This window comes from Typopeltis vanoorti, chromosome 7, assembly GCF_054136105.1.
Source record: "Typopeltis vanoorti isolate ZY-2024b chromosome 7, IOZ_Tvanoo_1.0, whole genome shotgun sequence".
Classification (NCBI taxonomy): Eukaryota; Metazoa; Arthropoda; class Arachnida; order Uropygi; family Thelyphonidae; genus Typopeltis; species Typopeltis vanoorti.
The window spans coordinates 4,346,684-4,365,839 of NC_143555.1; the positions used below are offsets into that span (position 1 = coordinate 4,346,684).

Consider the following 19,156-nt stretch of genomic DNA (forward strand, 5'->3'; position numbering starts at 1 on the left):
AGTAATTTCATCCATGCCTGTTACAGCATTGTCCACAACTGTGCCTTAGACATCAGTCCCGGATACATGGATCTGATGTCTTACTCTACGGGCATTCCAGAGAAATCCGATTCAATTTAAATCCAGGGACCTTGAGAATCACTGGATGGTCCCAAACTCAGATCACTGTTCCTTGAGCCATGCCTGGGGGTTGTGGTCCATTGTGGGCAGCACATTGTCCTGCTGAAACAGACCATCGGCTGCAGAATGCATGAAGGCCATGAAAGTGTGTCGGTGATCAGCCAGCACATTCTGGTAGTTAACGGTTTTTATTGACCTCTCCAGATACACTAAGGAATCTAATATGTCACATGAGACGGCTCCCCAAACCATCACGAAGCCACCACCTCCTTGAACAGAGGTGATCTGGCACAATTGGGTCATGTCCTCATGCAGTCATCGCCACATCCACACCTTCCCGTCAGCTCTCTACAACTGATAACGGGATTCATCAGGCCACATGCCTCTGGTCCATTCTGCAGAGGTCCAGTTTTGATTTTCCTGACACCAAGCGAGACAGTGCCCGATGACAAGCTGTCAACAATAAATTCAAGATGCCAAGAAATTGTATTCTGGTTTAATCCTTTATCCAAGTGTAAGCAAACAAAGTTTGTGCCTAAAGTAATTTCAGGACACTGGGCAACTCATATATAAAAGCTAATGACTTCACATCACTTGCCTTAGTATCCATAATGCAAAGCACTTATTTTTACGGACATGTATAATGCTATGCATTATGGGAAGGGTCACTATCTAGACCAGTTTTGACCTTTATTGAAGTCTCATCAGTCGGGGCCAGACCCAGAAGTGATTCCAAGGTTGAAGTAATCTTGAGAAATAATCTGGCTTCCACCGACTTTCTCATATCTTGGCATCAGCATTCCAGTTTTACTACCCATTCTTCTTCCATTCTATTTAAGTGATCATACTACCTTAGATTAGCTTTGCTTACACATCCCTGAATGTTAATAATGTCAAATTCTTTCCTAATTTATTAATTTTTTACGAGATTCTGCCACTGATGCTACCTTCAGACATGTGTAATACTATGCATTTTGGGAAGGGCTACTACCTTGACTGGTTTCGACCTCTCCCAAAACTCTGAGTGATCTACAAGATGGTCCAAAATCCCACTGAGTGACCTTAAAGGATTACTACTAAACTCATCACTCAAGGATAGGAAACTCAATAGCTCCACTCATTCACAGACAAAAGCTTGCCATCCAGAAGTGCTTCTTTACTCCCAGGAAGCAAGCAAACCCAAAGACAAACATTATTAAATTTCTTGTATAATGACACCTGTGGAGTATCCATAACTATAGAATAACAAGTAATACCACACTAAAAAATAAATTTATTATGTAAATATTTCATCTTACACATTATAAGACATCATCAGTACAAACAGCGAACAACAATAAGAAATTGAATAAAGAAACAGTAGAGCACATGTATTAAATTGGAATCCCTCTATGCATATAGTCGCATGTTTGTGTATTAAAACTATTGGGCTGGACATAATTAAAATTAGTTAAAAATTAAATATATAAGATATTACAAATTTATTTAATACAATTGAGGATAACAATCTCCAACACTTTTGAAATAGTGAGGCACTCATTATGATTGAGATTGATGAAGTAGGGCTTCAGCACTTTTCTTTGTATAAATGTTCATGTTGATGGAAGTTTTTTCACTTGGCTATGCTACCAGTTATATATTTGGCTTAATCCTTTATCCAAGTGTAAGCAAACAAAGTTTGTGCCTGAAGTATTTTCAGGACTAGGGCAACTTGTGGCAAAGGTGGTATAACTTCTCATCACTTGCCTTAGTATCCCATAATGCAAAGCACATCTCCCATCAACTTATCTCTAATCCAGAGAATTTTAATAAGGTGTGACACCTTTTGGCAACTGGTATGTGGAAATATGACTTCTCCATTACTTCCACCTTAGTATCACCACCTCTGGGTCTGGCTCCCACTGATGAGACCTCAATAAAGGCCGAAACCTGTCTGGGTAGTGACCCTTCCCTTAATGCATAGCATTATACATGTCTGCAAGGAGATGTGCTTTGCATTATGGGATACTAAGGCAAGTGATGAGAAGTTAATACCACCTTTGCCACAAGTTGCCCCAGTTCTGAAAATACTTCAGGCGCAAACTTTGTTTGCTTACTTGGATGAAGGATTAAACCAATATATAATTGGTTTAATCCCAAAATATATAAACGTTCATGTTATATATGAATCTATGCAGCAGCTTGGTGTTTTTCCATTGGATCCTGTGGTTAGTGTTTTCAATTCCATGTTGTGCCAGGCCAGATTTGTGAGGTGTGATAATCTGGACGTGGTCTTAGTAAGACAAGTTAAGTAGCATCATTGGTGAGAGTTTGCCTTTTGGGGAAGGTAGTAGGTTATGAATTTGTTGAGGGTTTATAGGTAGCAGTGAGTATACTTTTTTTCATAATTTTTACCACACATTCAGAGATGCCTTTAGTTTAGAGTATAGGAGTCCTGTGGGCTTCCTCTTGTCTGGATTGCTGTATATGAGTGTGGTTAATTATTAGTTGGGTTATTCATTGTCTTACTATGGGCAAACGAAGATCTGTAAATAAACATATCTCTTAATTAACATCAAGACCACACCTGGCCTATCAAACCTCACAAATCTGACCTGGCACAACAGCATCGAAAACACTAACCACAGGATCCTTTGGGAAAATACCAAGCTGCTGCATGGATCCATATATTAACATGAATTTATACAAAGAAAGTGCTGAAGCTCTACTTCATCGACCTAACCTCAATAGTAATAACACTCTTACTATTCCAAAAGTGTGGGAAATTGTTATCCTCGATTGTATTAAATAAATTTGTAATCTCTTATATATATTTTATTTTTAATTATTTTCAACCCAATAGTTTTAATCCATGAAGACTCGACTGTATACATAGAGGGATTCCAATTTAGCATGTGCTCTACTGTTTCTTTATTCAATTCCTTATTGTTGTTGTTGCTGTTTGTACTGATAATGCCTTATGATATGTAAGATGAAATATTTACATAATAAATTTATTTTTACTGTGGTATTACATGTTATTCTATAGTTAAACATTATTAAATGTTATCACATTGGGAGCCAGACCCAGAAGAGATATCAAGGTTGAAGTAATGCAGAAGTTATATACTCCACATATACAAGTAGTGAAAAGGTATATCACCTTATTAAAATACTCTTAATCAGAGCAGGATGTTGAAAGATTTTTCACTTGGTAATGCTATTAATTAAAGATACCAAGAAATTATATTCTCTGTTTAATCCTTTAACCAAGTATAAGCAAATAAAGTTTGCATTTGTAGTTTCTTCACATCAAGTCATTAGCCTCTACATTTGGTATTTGGAATCTTTGCAAAAATTGATCAGTCTGGTTCAATTTTTGTTTTGGTCAGACCATTTGCATGACACAAAGGGGACAAACATATCAGAATTGTTCCAAATTGTCAAAAGTGTAGACCAGCAGCTCAACTCTGACTGTACAGAATTTAATAAAATTTGGAATATTAGTGCGGGAAACACAACAGTATATTTAAGAGAAATAAATACCAAGAATAAGAGGCATAACAAGGAATGGAAAACAAGGGGCTGAAATAAACATCATCAAATTCCTGATATGTACCTTCAGGGGTGTACAGGATATTATGGTAGTATACCACATGAAAATGTTACACCAGTACTAATTTTCCTTTAAATTAATCTGTTATCTGTCAAGACTACAACATATCAGAACTTATATTTCTGTCTTCTAAGGCACTTATTACTGTATCAATTCATCTACATCTTGGTCTTTCTCCAGGTCTTTTTCCTAGAAGAGAGAAAAGGGAGAGAAAAGATTAGCAAAATGAGTGTTCTTTGCCAGGTTGGCAAAGAACACTCATTTTGCTAATCTTTTCTCTCCCATTCTGTTTAAGTGACCATACCATCTGAGATTAGCTTTGCTAACACATTCCTGAATTGCTAACAATGTCAGGTTCTTTTCTAATGTCCTCAATTTTAATATGATACCACCATTGAATGATGCAATCTGTTCACTTCTCTAATCTTTCACAGAACTCTCATATCTGTGTTATCCAGTCTTTGATCAAGTGTTTTATTTCTAACACATCTCCCAGATCCATAAGTTAAAATTGATTTGAATACTCTCTTTTGCACAGCTAATTTAGTGTTTTGACTGATTTCTTTCTTATCCCATATAAATTTATTCAGATGACTTTCTACCATGCCAACTTTAGTAATTCTATTGTCTATTTCCATATTTAATGTGAAATAAATGTAGATACAGGGTGTTCGGGATAAATTTGACATATTTATAATTAATTATATTTTTCCGTAAGTTACATGTATTAACACACACTTCTCTTCATTTAAAAGTTTGGACCCTTCTTCATTCACATACAAGATGTCAGAAAGGATGGATAGCTGGAACCCACCTGAATCATGGAAGAGAATAACTTGTATCATGATGATTCGTGCCCGCCATCAAAATAAGGATATTACGACTGCTGCCCAATGCTCCCTGAATACAGTAAAAACAATCAGGCATGAACTAGAGACTTGCAATGGTGACTACGAGGATGTAGCAAGAAGAAAGATCCCTAGCAGACGATCTGATTGCGTTCGTACAGCAGAATTCCTCGCAAATCTGCAGGAACAGGTGTTGAAGAACCCTGGCATTGGAATTCGGGCTTTGTTTGTGGAGTTGCTAACTGTAGTCAAGCCCTGGATAACAAGGGTAGCCAATGGTAGGCCGTATGTATGGCAGCAGGATTCGGCCCCTTGCCACACCTCTGGGAAAAGTCAAAAATGGTTGTCTGAAAATTTCTACGACTTCACCAGTCCAAATGTTTGGCCTCCAAACTCCCCAGACCTTAACCCCATGGATTATTTTGTATGGGGCGCAGTTGAAAAAGACACCAATCGCACTTCCAGTAATACAAAAGCCCAGTTAATGGATAAAATTAAAACAGTTTTTGCGGCCCTTCCCAGGGAGACTGTAGCATCAGCTTGTTCGAGGTTCCGAAGCAGAATTGAAGCTGTGATCGATGCTAATGGTGGTTATTTTGAGTAAATCTTGTTGATAGTATTGTAATTAACTCTGCCTGTAATGTTTTTTTGTCAATTCATTAAATTTAATAGATATAAAGAAGATTTTCTTTTTCCTTACGAAACTGTCAAATTTATCCCGAACACCCTGTATATATATATATTTCATCATTTCCTCCCTTCTTAATTCTCACTTCCTTAAATCTCCATTCAAGGAACTGAGATTTGGGAAAGCAGAAAAATGATGAAAGTAATGAAACGAAAGGTTAAGTCCACCTTATGCTGTTTGAAACATATTCAGCCACTGGTATTGACTTGACTGACTTGGTAACTTATTTGCTTTGACTAGAATTCTTCCATTCAGTTGGGGGGGGGGGGATGTTATCTCAAGAATGTATTAAATTAAAAATAATCATAATAAATATTGTAATGGTAAGAAATTATAGGGGCACCTTAAATACCTTAAAAACAATATCAAAAATCACAAAAACAAAAATCTAAACAGCAACAAAAACCCTTTGTCCCATCCATATCGCCATCCTGGTTGGCCAAATGGTTAGTGTACCCACTCTCCAACCAATACGTTGTGGTTTTGAATCCTGCCATGGGAATGGATGTTTGTAAAATTGATAAAAAATGAGGAGAACAAAATCCTTAGCCTACCCACAGTACAAATGTACTATAGGTTAACTGATAACCTTTGTGGGTGGGAACCACACATAAAAGGGTCTTAACATAAATATGTGCATCACCACTTACAGGTATCAACTTGACCATTTACTTCCACAGCTCTCAGCTTATGGTCTCATAAAAAAAATTCAGCTATCTGAACAATAATTTGCATGATTCTTGTTGTTCAGAAGGATTGTAAATCAACTACTCATAAATATTTTATGAGTTGTGACATCCTTGTCACATCTCATAAATGTCTTGGAATGCTAATGTCAGAATTCTCTCTCCCCCCTTCCCCAAGCTCCACTTGATTTACTTGAGCACATATTTACCTTAACCACATTTGTCTGTTTTTATTGGCTGTGTTTCTTGTTCTCCAAATTATGATCACCCCTCTGACCTTGATTTTCTGCAATCCAAATGTTGGACTGTCTTCACACTATCTGCACTTCTCCAATTCAGCTGATCGAGTTAATTATAATCAGCCAAGCTTCCTTTCTGTGGAATGTCTTTCATACCTGGCCATTCTCATTCTCACTTTAGCACCATAGTGGTGCTAAAGTAAGAATGAGATTTTTGTGATTTTTGCTCCACTTCCCATGGTCTAATTACCATTTTTGCTCTCCTAATTTGTATGCCTGTTCTGAATGAGTATTTGCAATAATACTTACTGGAATGAAGGCTTTCATTCCACTTCTCTCTTTGTCTCTCTCTCTCTCTCTCTCTCTCTCACACTCACTCACTCAGAACTGGCGTGAGACAATTTCCCCCCCCCCTCAGCTTTGCAACCTACACCGCACCTTAATCTATATCTGACTTTAAATGTCAGATGCAGAAACTTTTAGATAGCTGCTGAGTGTTTTTCTTTGTTAAGGCTGTTGGATGTCCTTCCATGCTTTTACCTCTCTCTCTCTCTCACACACACATCGAGATGGTACCATTGTTACCTCATCAAAAGAGAAAGGCTGATTTCCTAGCATCATCATTTCTTCCAGCTCCTGTATTAATGATACAAATTATCTCTGAGTATACCATACAACATTTCCCCAATTCTTTACATATATTCTCATATCTTTTATTAGTCATCAGAAGAATCTTAAATAACATGGTTACAAGCAAGGGTTCTAGCCCAGATAGTATTCCCCTTCTCTTAGGTTGTGCTCAAACTTTGTTCTGGAATTAATATCCATCCTATATATCTTTGCATTATTTTATTTACATTCGTCTGGCTTTTTATTTGCCTACAGCATAAAACGCAATCTTATATTTAGCCGCAGTCAAAAAAAAAAAAAAAAATCTGGCCAAAGCTATCAATCATATTAAACGGCATCTGGTGCAGGATCAAGAAAATCGAAGTTTCCAAGAGGGAAATCCTACTTGCATGTGCCAGATATCAACAAATTATGATATAACAACTGGTTGAGGAAAGACTTGGAAAAGTTGCTATAGTCGGCCGCTGGAATTGACTAGACTGCCTGTCTAGCGATGCGGATGTAAATGCCATTTCATAGAAACAAAAATTTAATAATTTTTGTTTCTATTCTGCGCATATTAGATTTAACTAAAATGTATTTAATAATTTAAAAATGTTTCCTATGGTAGTAATTTATTATAATGCAAATATTAAAAACAAATACCTTTATAATTACTCACTAATTACTTGGATGAAATGTTATTATAAGTTTTCCCAAATTGCCTTTGCTTGAGAAGTTAGGAAGGGGGGGGGGATATGCCTGTGTTACTAAAATTTTAAAAAGTATACACAGGTACAAAGTTTGGGAAACACTGTACTAGATGATCTTTCTCTTGTGCACTGTTAACATTTAGTTTATACATTATCCCTTTTTCTGAAGATATTTTCATGTAGACATTCTTCTGCTGAACTGGCCACCATAACTTTTTAACTTCCTTCTGCATCCATTGTTTAGGAAGTTTTTTTTTACTTTTCTTACATTTGGGCAAGATTATAATTTCATGTCAATTATAACATCCACTGTCTAGTTTCCTACCTGCCAGACTGACTTCTTGCCCTCCTCTTTCATTCTATTCATCTCTGTTCTTTATAACAATCTCCATCATTCTGTGTTCCCAGCTACTGTTCCACATGTACAACAAATGGCAGCAGGTTCTTTTCTTCTTAACTACTGACACACACACACACACACTGCCGATATGTTCCAGGTTTTACAACTCATTGCATATAGGGGTTTATATTTAAGAGAAAAAAAAAATACTTTTTTTTTTTTTTTTTTTTTTTTTGTAACTGTGTCTTTCATTTTTTACATTTTTTTTTCCTAGAAGAGGACAACCTAGTCAATAGATGACCATTCTCTTGTGGACTTGCTCAGATCACTTTCTTATTAACATTCTGTTTCTGCCTCATTCCTTTTCTAAATACTAATTATTTCTATTTCATGGTATGCTGTAAAACAGTATGACATTATCCATAACTTTAGCAAAGAAAGCTAGAACCTCACTCTGATCACACTAGCCTCTCCACTGAGATCAGGTGCATTCGGGACACTTTTTTGTCAGTGGCTTCCCCTTCGTGAACTCAACCGGTTTTCTGTTCAACTCCCCCCCCCCCCCTTCCAGAACACAAAAAACCCATTGCCATCCCTCTTATCTGGAGCAACTCAGAAAAAAATTGCATGCATTCTTGAGAGGTATAACATACAGATCTCTTTCAGACACTATCAAAAATTAGCTACCCTTATCTGTTCCCCAAAAGATGCTCTCCATCATCTAAGATCATCCTGGTCTCTACAGCATTCCTTGCCCCTTCAAACATGCATACTTCAGACAAACTGAAAGAACTGCCAGGATATATCTAAAACAACCTAGAAACTGCCATTCTGGAGCAGCAGACCCTGCTATGGATATATATTTCACTGGATCTAGTGGGTGGGGGGGGTCTCCCTCTTATACAGAAGCAGAGAGAGAGTATTTCTGGAATCAGCCACAGCACAATAATATTCTCCAAACCTAAACAAATTTGGTTGTATCACTTTACACCAAAAATCTGTGAGACCATTTTGAGACCTTCAGCAAGATTCCATCGCTGCACCCATAAATGGTACCAATTAGGACTGTAGAAGCCTATCTTTTACACTTGGTCTGTTTTTGCCTTCCTGCTGGTTTGCCTGTATGTACATGCTTAGTATATTTCTTTGTGCCTTTGAAGATATATCGGTAACCAAGACTTAGTACTTTAATTAGTTAAATAAATTTAGTATGTTAATTATTATCTTTAGATGTGTATTTTCGTCATTGAAAAATCAACACGAGGATTGGATTTGCAGTCACTGATCTACGAAAGGAAGAGAGTGGGTGAAAGAATATCTCCTCTTGTATTCCAGTATTAGATGCAAATTTTGAGGCTATGGATCTATCTGCCAGAGATAAATCCATAGCATCAAAATCTGCTATCTATGAGATGACACAAAGTTTTGCTAACCTTTGCTTTGCTTACGCATTGCTTAATGCAAGTACCTTCATAATATCTTCATTTTTAATGTTTCTGCCATTGATACCACCTGTTCACCAACCTAATTTTTGTCAGAACTCTCATATTTATGGTCTGAAATATTTGATCAAGTGCTTTATTTCTAACCAACTCTCAGATCCATAGCTTTAAACTATTTTGAACATTGTCTTGTATATTGCTAGTTTAGTTTTGGTGAATTTCTCGCTTATTCCATTTAAATTTATTTAGTTGACTTCCTACTATACCAGCTTTACTTATTCTGTTGTCTAGTTCCATATGTAATTTGTCATCTTCACTAAAAATTGTGCCTAAATAGCTGATATGTTTTATTTGTTCCATGGGTTTCCCAATCAGAATGCAGTTCTACCTGTCTTCATAGTCTTTCTTTTTATTGGTGATTTTCATACCAAATTCATTACAGCAATTATTCAGTTATTTAAGAGTATAACATTATCTGCATGAAGAGGCCTAGATTTAGCAATAGAGCCTAGTTTTGATATGAAGCCAAGGAAGCCAGTAAAATAATAAGACAACAGAAAAGAAAATTCTTTCGTGAACAGAGATTGAAGAAATCCAGAAATACTTTCCAGTAAATAATCCCAGAAAATTTTTCCATGAAACTAAATACCAAAAAACAGGCCCACATATGAAAACAACAGTAATCAACAATAGCAATGGACAAATACTAGCCACTAGAGATGAAATAACAATCAGGTAGAGAGAGTACTTTAACAAACTCCTAAACTGTGATGAACCTACTGTGTCTTTCAAACAGAATTCTTATCATACTTGTCAACCAGAAATAATTAAACCTTCCCTAGCTGAAGTAGAGGAAAGTATAAAGCTGCTCAAAAACAAGGCACCAAGTACTGATGGAATAGTAGCCGAACTCATTAAATATGGGAATAATGAATTAACCTCTCATATATAGATATCTGGTAAATTTAATATGGGGAAAAAGAAGAGATATCTGCAGAATAGAAAGAATCGCTAATAATTCCAGATTATAAAAAGGGAAACAAATATGAATGTGAAAATTACAGGGGGAATATCGCTACTGTCAGCAGGCTACAAAATTTTATCTAATATTATACTAAAAAGAATCTTACCTTATGTTGAAGAAAATATTGGTAAATATCAAGCAGGATTCTGAAGAAATAGGTCACCAGTTGACCAAACATTTACACTTAGACAGATGCCAGAAAAAAAATGGGAATACAATCTGCAAGTCCATATTTTATTTGTAGACTTTAGAAAAGCAAATGATAGCATTCATAGCGAAGGACTTTGAGGAGTGTTAGATGAACTAGGAATATCTTATAAGATAATACGACTAATCAAGCTCTGAACCTTTTGATATTAAGACAGGATTAAAACAAGGAGATGCCCTTTCTTCCATCCTTTTTAATTTAGCATGAGAAAAATGCATTCGAGAAATTGAAAAGATAACAAACAGAACATCAATATTAGGATATGCAGATATATGTCTTGTTTGAGAAAATGTTGAAGACATTAGAACAACATTTAGAAAACTCAAAATTGCCCCCTGAAAAATTAGGATTACAAATATCTTAGAACATTGATTACTCAAGATAATAAAATTAGTAGAAATAAAAGTTAGAATACATGCCTCCAATAGATCTTGTCATTCACTACATCATTTATTATATTCCAAAATTCTATCAAGCAGAGTTAAAACAGAAATATACAAGACAATCATTTGACCTATTGTTTCGTATGGAGGAGAAACCTGCAACATAACAGACCAAGATGCAGAAGTGTTGCAGATCTTTGAAAATAAAATCCTCAGAAAAGTCTATGGACCTGTAAGAGATAACACAACAGGAGAATGGAGAAGAAGACATAACCAAGAACTATATGACCTCTATAGATCACCACTTCTAGTTTATGAGATTCGAGCAAGCAGATTGAGATATCATGGACTCGTGTAAAGAATGGCTAAACCATCATTCAAGATGAAGCCTGATGGAAAGTGACCCAGAGATAGACTCTGAATGCGTTGGGAGAATAACATCCAAGAAGACTTAGATGTGATGGGAATTCAGAACTGGAACAAAAAAGCTCAAGACAGAAAGGAATGGAAGCAGCTGGTGCATGCAGCTAAGAACTAGCTAAGGAAGAAGTTATGATATGAGGCTTTATGCCACTTCAAAATAGGATGCATATAGATGATAAATACAGTAGCAACAGTGTACATCCTTGTCTCTCACCTGATTTTACACTAAGCAGTCTTCTGTTGACTTATAACTCAAATATATACTGTGTACTGGTTTACACAACGTCCCATTTCCAGTATAATTGTATCATTTTGAACATCTTTTCTCTTGGCACCTTGTCATATATATATATATATATGCATGCATGCCTTTTCCAGATCTACTAAACGGATTCTTGTTATATTCTCATGATTTCTCAACTGTTTGTCTTAAAGTGAAAATCTGATTCTAACAAACCCCTATGCATGAATTCATCTTGTTTTTCAGGTTTCTTTTCTATATTTTTTCTTAATCTCTTCTCATGTTATGCATACATTAAACTTACCAGGAACACTCAGTAGAAAAAATTCTTCTATAATTCTCATATTCTATTTCATTTTTATGTTTATTGATCGGTACTATAATAGCTCTACTTCAGTCATCTAGAATTCTAACCAGTTTTCAGCTATGCAGCTTAGTCACCATAAAACTTTTATACTTCCATGTTTGTCACCTCTGGTCAGATATCACCTACTTCAGCTGCCCTTCCACATTTCAGGTTTTTGATGATTTTTTCTATAGTTCGCCCACCGATTTGAGGTCCCTCGAAACTACTACGCATGTCAGAAAAAGGAGAATCCATTCCGATAATAGGGTAATCAGTCTGTCTTCTGGGATGTAATAATAAACAAACTGAGTTTGTTTATTATTACAGGTCGGAAAATTTAGCTTTTCTTTTACGAACATTGTTGTTTTTAAAGTGTAACTATTTTGCTTGTATAACAGTTGGAAAAATGTACGTAGAGTGTTAATACGTGCAAATACTGCGTTCTACATAAAACAATGTCACTTCGCTCCATGATAAGTTTCCTTTTATTCTGGGACTTTTTAAAACAAAATCCGATTTCATGAAGTATTTTCCTTAAAGTTTCTCTTTTCCAAGGAAAATTAATTTTTTCTTTAAGCACAGGAATCAAGTTCAGAATAGTTGGCACTCTTTTCTCGAATACGTAAAATTCATGAATAGTTCTTCTTATAACGTCTACATCAAAATCATTCAAAGCTACGGTTTCGATGGTTTTCTTTCTCTAGCGCTTTTTTTTTTTTTTTTAGGAGATTTAAATTTTGGCTTACCTTCACCTTTTGATTCCCTACGAATTCTTTTAACAGTCGACCCCGATACACCCGCACGTTTTATGACTTGAGAAAGGGGAACAAGAAGACGGCCTTCTGACGATTCTTTTTCGCAGAATGTCAGCACATTATTCAATATTCTTTTGCAAGAGCTACTGAAACGTTTAACAACAGAACTTGTTGACTCTACTGGATCCATCATACAAATTAATAATAAAAAAATAATGCAAAAAGAGAACAACAAAAATCAAGCTAGTACTAGTACAGCGACAGACAAGAAAGCACGTGATTTCGCATGTTGGCGACCAATTCGTACATCCTTCATTTCTTTCTCCCCTTCAGCATGAATCGACTATTCTTGGCACAAAGCCAAGAAGGGATCTAGAAATGGTGGGCGAACTATATCTCAAGTATTAATTGCATTCCTCATTAAATATTTTTCGTACATCCTTCATTTCTTTCTCCCCTTCAGCATGAATCGACTATTCTTGGCACAAAGCCAAGAAGGGATCTAGAAATGGTGGGCGAACTATATCTCAAGTATTAATTGCATTCCTCATTAAATATTTTTTACCACCTTTTTTGTCACTTCTATTTTGTTTTAGCAACATTTCAAAGTAATTTCTCCAGGCCCCTTTTTGATATTTATCTTCTATATTCCATAGTCTATAGTTGGGAAGTTTTAACTTCCTGAGTTCACTATTGAGCAGTGACCATGCTTAACCATGTGACTTCCCAGCCTGCATAACATTCTGTGATTTTGTACCATCATTTTCTTTTAATTCCAACATTCCGTCTGATTTTTTTTTACAACTGTGTGGACCTCCTACTAATTTGAAAATTTTTACACGACCTGACGACTGCATGGCATTTTGAATATTTTTTGTGATATACATAGAAAACAAATGACTGTGTGTCAATTCTTGAATGGAAGCAGTTCAATGTACACGGGAGCATTTCAGTTACTGCATGGCCACGCACCCACACAACTTAGAGCAGTGTTTCTCAACGTTTTTTGGATCATGTCATACAAGAAAACAATACCTACATTTTTAGACATGTGGGTCATTTGCAAAAATGTGGAATCAGGGATGCAAAAATTATTGCAACTAGATTTAGCAAGGGAAAAGAAAGTATTACTACTATGTGGAAATTATTAACTCTCCCTTACAAAATTATTTTTGGATGTGCTTATAATTTGCTTGCAACTATTTTGGGTCATAACATGAACTGAAAAGGGACACAGAGATTTTGATGAAAGCCATTTGTTGATATATTTGATTCTTAGATTATTTCGGCTTACATATTAAAATATCAGAAACTTTGCTGTTTTAATTTCACTCCTCTAATTTTTCTCAGAATTCATGACTTATCTGCAGTATGATCATTTGTTGCTTTAATTCTCACTTATTCTCAGATTAATATGTTTAGTTTGGTTTGAAAACTTGTTTGTATATGACTAGTTTGGTTTATCTGTTTCATATAAACTTGGCTTGATATTGTACTAACCTCATTATTATTATTATTATTATTATTATTACCCCAAGACCTCATGCAGTCAAAGACTCATCTGGGAGGTCCTTTTATCACACACACACATCTCATCATACCGAGCTTTAAACACACTCAAACTCCTCGCAGACACCACACTCTCAGGTAAGGCATTCCAAATCATTCACAACTCTGCATGAAAAAAACCTGCCTCTCACTCCCCTACTCAAACCCTCTTTATACAGTTTCCAGGAATGACCTCTTTTTCTCCCCCTGATCTCCCACTATTCTCTGTAGAACTTCTCCACCATTGATCTTATAACAATCCCTTACCAACTTGTAGGTCTCTATCATATCTCCCTTCTTCCTACTCTCCACCAGACTCTGCAAATTATATCTTCTCAATCTTTCCTCATACTCAACATTCCAGAGGTCAGAAACTACCTTAGTCAGTTGCCTTTGAACCCTTTCCAACATCTCTTCATCCCTCCGAAAACCCAGCGACAAAATCTGGGTACAATAGTCCATGTGTGGCATAATCAAAACCTTATACAACAGAACAAGAATCTCCCTACTTCTACACGTCAGTGTCCTCCACATCATTCCCAGAAGCCTTTGTGTTGTCTTCACAATTTTGGCGATGTGTCCCCTAAATTTTAGATCTTTATCCACTATCACCCTCAGATCTCTTATTTCCTCTACTTCCAACAATATATTCTCACCAAGCATAAATTCTGCATCCCATCTTTGTTTTCCAAATTTTAAAACCTTACATTTTGCAACATTGAACTTACATCCCCATTTCTGTGCCCAATCACTCAATTTATTCAAGTCTTCTTGCAAGGCCACAACATCTTCACTACTCTTTATGGTTCGTTCCACCTTTGCATCATCTGCAAACAACTGAATATCTCCATCCAAATCTTCGCCAATATCATTAATATACAAGTTAATAGTAATGGCCCTAAAACAGACCCCTGATGCACTCCACTAGTGACTTTCCTTTTCCTGGATATCGCACCCCCATACACAACTTGTTGATACCTATCAGATAGCTAGCCTCCAATCTAATGCACTAATCTAATATCCAACCCCATCTGCTTTAGTTTGACTGTCAACTTATCATGAGGTACTCTATCAAAAGCTTCTGCGAAATCCAAGTATATTACTGTGTATCCTTCTCCTCTGTTCAAGGAAGCAGTCACTTTATTGTAATAAGTACGTAGATTACTAAAACATGACCTCCCTTTAGCAAACCCATGGTGTCCATCAAAGATTATACCATTGTTGTCTACCCAACTCTGGATCCTAGTTCTCACAAGCTTCTCCAACAACTTAACCACAACACCTGAGACTCAGATAGGCCTATAGTTTGATGCTTGAGTTTGATCACCTCCTTTATGAAGTGGCACAATCTTGCCCTCCTTCCGCTCCTTAGGAACTTGACCAAGTGCAAGACTCGTATTAAAAAAATATGTCAAAGTAGTTGTCAACTCTCTGGCACTTTCCTTCAGAATATGCGGTGATATATTATCAAGTCCCACAGCCTTATTTACATCTAGTTTACTCAACTCCCCAAACACCTCTTGCTCACTTACAGTCAGTCTCTCCTCCCCATCATCAACTGCTCTCAATCTCTCCATGAAGTCACATTCACAAGATTGAAAGATCTTTATGAACTGCTTATTAAGTATCTTCACCACACATTCTGCAACAGCTGTCTTTATACCATTTTCTCTAATCAATGTCATCCTTCCATAATCATTCTTTCTTTTGCTGGCTACATATCGAAAGAACTCCCTAGGATTCTTTTTGGCTTCATTAGCTAACTGCTGTTCATACCTCTCTTTAGCTACTCTCACCAACCAACTCACCCTCCTTGCTTGGTCTTTGTAGACCGCATGAAATTGGTTATTTCCACTTCTCTTATGCTGCCTCCACAATGCCCTTTTTCTCTGTATCGCATGCTTGATCTCTTTATTCATCCATCTCACACCTACCTTATTTAACCTTTCTCACCCTTGGAATACATTTAGACATTGCATCTGCTAGATAGTTTTTGAAAATCCCCCAAGCTGCATTGATCTCTTTTCCAGCTAACTCCTCATTCCATGCTACACCCGCAAGCTGTCTCTTGAGCTCTTCATAATCACCCCTCTTGTAGTTCCACATATACCCTTTTCTCACAGGGGTCCTTGCACTGCTGGCAACCACCCAGGTAATCACCTCATGGTCACTCTCACCAATTGGTGGATGATTTGACACCTCATTTATAATTACATCCTCTGATAAGATGACCAAATCCAAGACCCTTAATCCTCGTGTGCCCTCTGTTACATACTGTCTGAGGTAGTTATCCCTCAGAAACTCAAGAAACTTATTTTCTTTACTTCCAGTTGCTATCTCATCATTCCAGTCTATATTGCCATAATTAAAATCACCCATAATGATCACCCTTTTCTTATTTGCTTGGCTAATTTGACTATACATTTCACTATCACCACCATCCACATTACCTGGTCTATAACAACATCCCACCAAGTATTTGATTCCATTCACTTCTGTCTCACACCATACTGCCTCAAAACCACTGGCACTATTTCCATCTTGCATCTCTACTTTGTATGGACATAACTCTTTCTCTATCATCAATAGCACTCCCCCTCCCTTTTTACCCCTTCTATCCTCACGAAACACATCATACCCTTCCATCTCTATTCCTGTCAGGATGTCATCCTCTGCCAATCATGTCTCACTTATTCCAACAATCTTTGGGTGAACAGACGCAATTAGTGCAACCATTTCATCTGCTTTTTTTTTATACTTCTAGCATTTGTGTACAAACACAACAGCTCATTTCTGGATTTATAGCTAGTTCCACTGATACCACTCACTAGATGTGATCTCTCCATACTTGACTGGGGCCACTTCTCTTTCTGCTTCTTCATTTTAGAACCCTTTTCAATTCCAACTGTTTCCTCTTGATACCTGGTCATCCCATTCCTTTCCTGCCTACATATCCTCTCACCTCCTCTTGGAGCATCCACCTTTCTCACGCTGTGTACCCTTGTCCACCCTGAGCCTCCCTGTTTCACTGTTCCTCTTGCACACCCATTCTCTCATTTTCTATACTCATACCACTCACTTCCCCATTCATATCCACTTCTTTAATCTCTCCTGTCTTACTCTCCTGCTCTTCCACATCACTCTCCTTTCGATCTGATTCATTCTCTCTATTCACTTCTCTACCTTCCGGCAGCAGTCTCTCCAAGCGACTCACACCATAACCACTCAAATGCAGTCCATCGCTCCCATACAGCTCACTTCTTCCCTCAAACTCATTCCACACATTAACAAACTGTACTCCCGTCTCCTCACACATTTCAGCCAGCATATCATTCATAATCCTTGCTCTCCGCCTCATTTCACCACATTCATACCTAGGCAACACACTGACTACCCTTCCTGTCACACTATTCTCTTTTATCCTTCCAAGCAGCTTCTTGATATCCATTCTGACATGCTCTTTGTCCTCTCTCAAATCATTTGTACCAATTAATACTATTAACTCTTTTCACTAAAGTGTCCCTGAACTGTAATGAGTACTTGTATATGTTCACTACTGAGAAAGCAGTTGATGTTTTGTCATCCTGCCTCTTTTCATAGTTTTGTTATTGTTTATTGCACCTCAAACTAATAAAGGTTCAAATTTGTAATTTTTCTGTCTAGAATGTCCATTTATATTTGTGCAGTGGTGTGATAGAATTTGTTTGCCACAAAGAGATGGTTTTCTGTACAAAAGTCAAGAAGCTTCTCCTTTATAATTTCATTACATTCATCAATTTCTCTTTTACACTTGCATATGTTGTATATTTACCTTTATCAGAATTCAAATCTCCCATTGCCATTAGAATATGTTTGTGTTTTGTGAGTTATACCTTGTAACTGTTTATAAAAACTCTAGTCTTCATATGATGAGTCTGAAACTTAAACCTGAATAATTTATATGATTGTGCTTTTTTTTTTTTTATGTTCTGGTGGCCATCATTCTTGATCCATGAGTTTCTTATGGTTGTAACTGAGGTTAATAAATTTTTTTTTTTCAGTGCTTACTAATAATATTCAATTCATAATATTTGAGCAGAGCGACGACACAATAGTCACTCCTATGGGAATGTCATAACTGCTATCAAAACAGTCTCCTGTTCTTTGAGTCTGTCGCTTTAACTAGTTTGCTGTTTTAAAGCAAACTAGTTAAAGTCCAAATATCCCAGTTAATTCTATCTGATTCCTTTTCTGTAGCATAATGATGAACTTAGATGTTAGTAGTTATTCTTAATACTGCTTCATGGTATAAACATTAGAAGAACAAAATAAATATTTTATTGGGTTCTTAATATTTTGCTTGATTTCAAATCGCATCTTCAGAGCACAAAAAATTACAGTAAAACACATAATACTCAATCAGATTGCAACTAAAATGAAACTGATGTCCCATCAAGGTGTGCTTTAAGACCTCATAAAAACAAAATTAATTCAGAGAAAGTCAAGCCATATGTGTTCTCTGGAAATATTTGTAACTGAGCATATTATTTCGTTCCTCTAGTGTTATATCCTTTTCCATAAATGTTTCGTTTTATAGTTTTAAGTGTCCTTTTGTGTAAAGGTGAATGTTAAGATAATTCCTGAGTTGACCACATCAGTTTTTTAAACTGCTTCATGTATCCTTAGTGTAGTACTGTTGATTTTTCCTATGCAAAGTAATCATACATTTGTTATGAGTTTTTGCATTGGGGATTTTGGTTATGTGAATGCTAATAGTAAAGTGCAGCATTTATTTGGACACTGCAAAATGACTTTCATGTCTAGGATAATCCAACCACGAGTTTGCCATGTCCCTCCTATTCTGCCCAGGGTCACCTCTATTGTCACCACGAGGCAGCTAACAGGACTAGGAGTGGGGGGGATGGGAATTTAACTTATTTCCATTCAGGAGGGTCAATAGCTATAAGAG

General features: G+C 36.5%; 1 protein-coding gene across 2 annotated transcripts in view; it reads left to right on the top strand.

Moving 5' to 3' along the window:
- LOC150104457 (wings apart-like protein homolog) overlaps positions 1-19,156 on the top strand; it is a 249,014-nt gene that overhangs the window by 33,887 nt on the left and 195,971 nt on the right. The window lies entirely within an intron of this gene.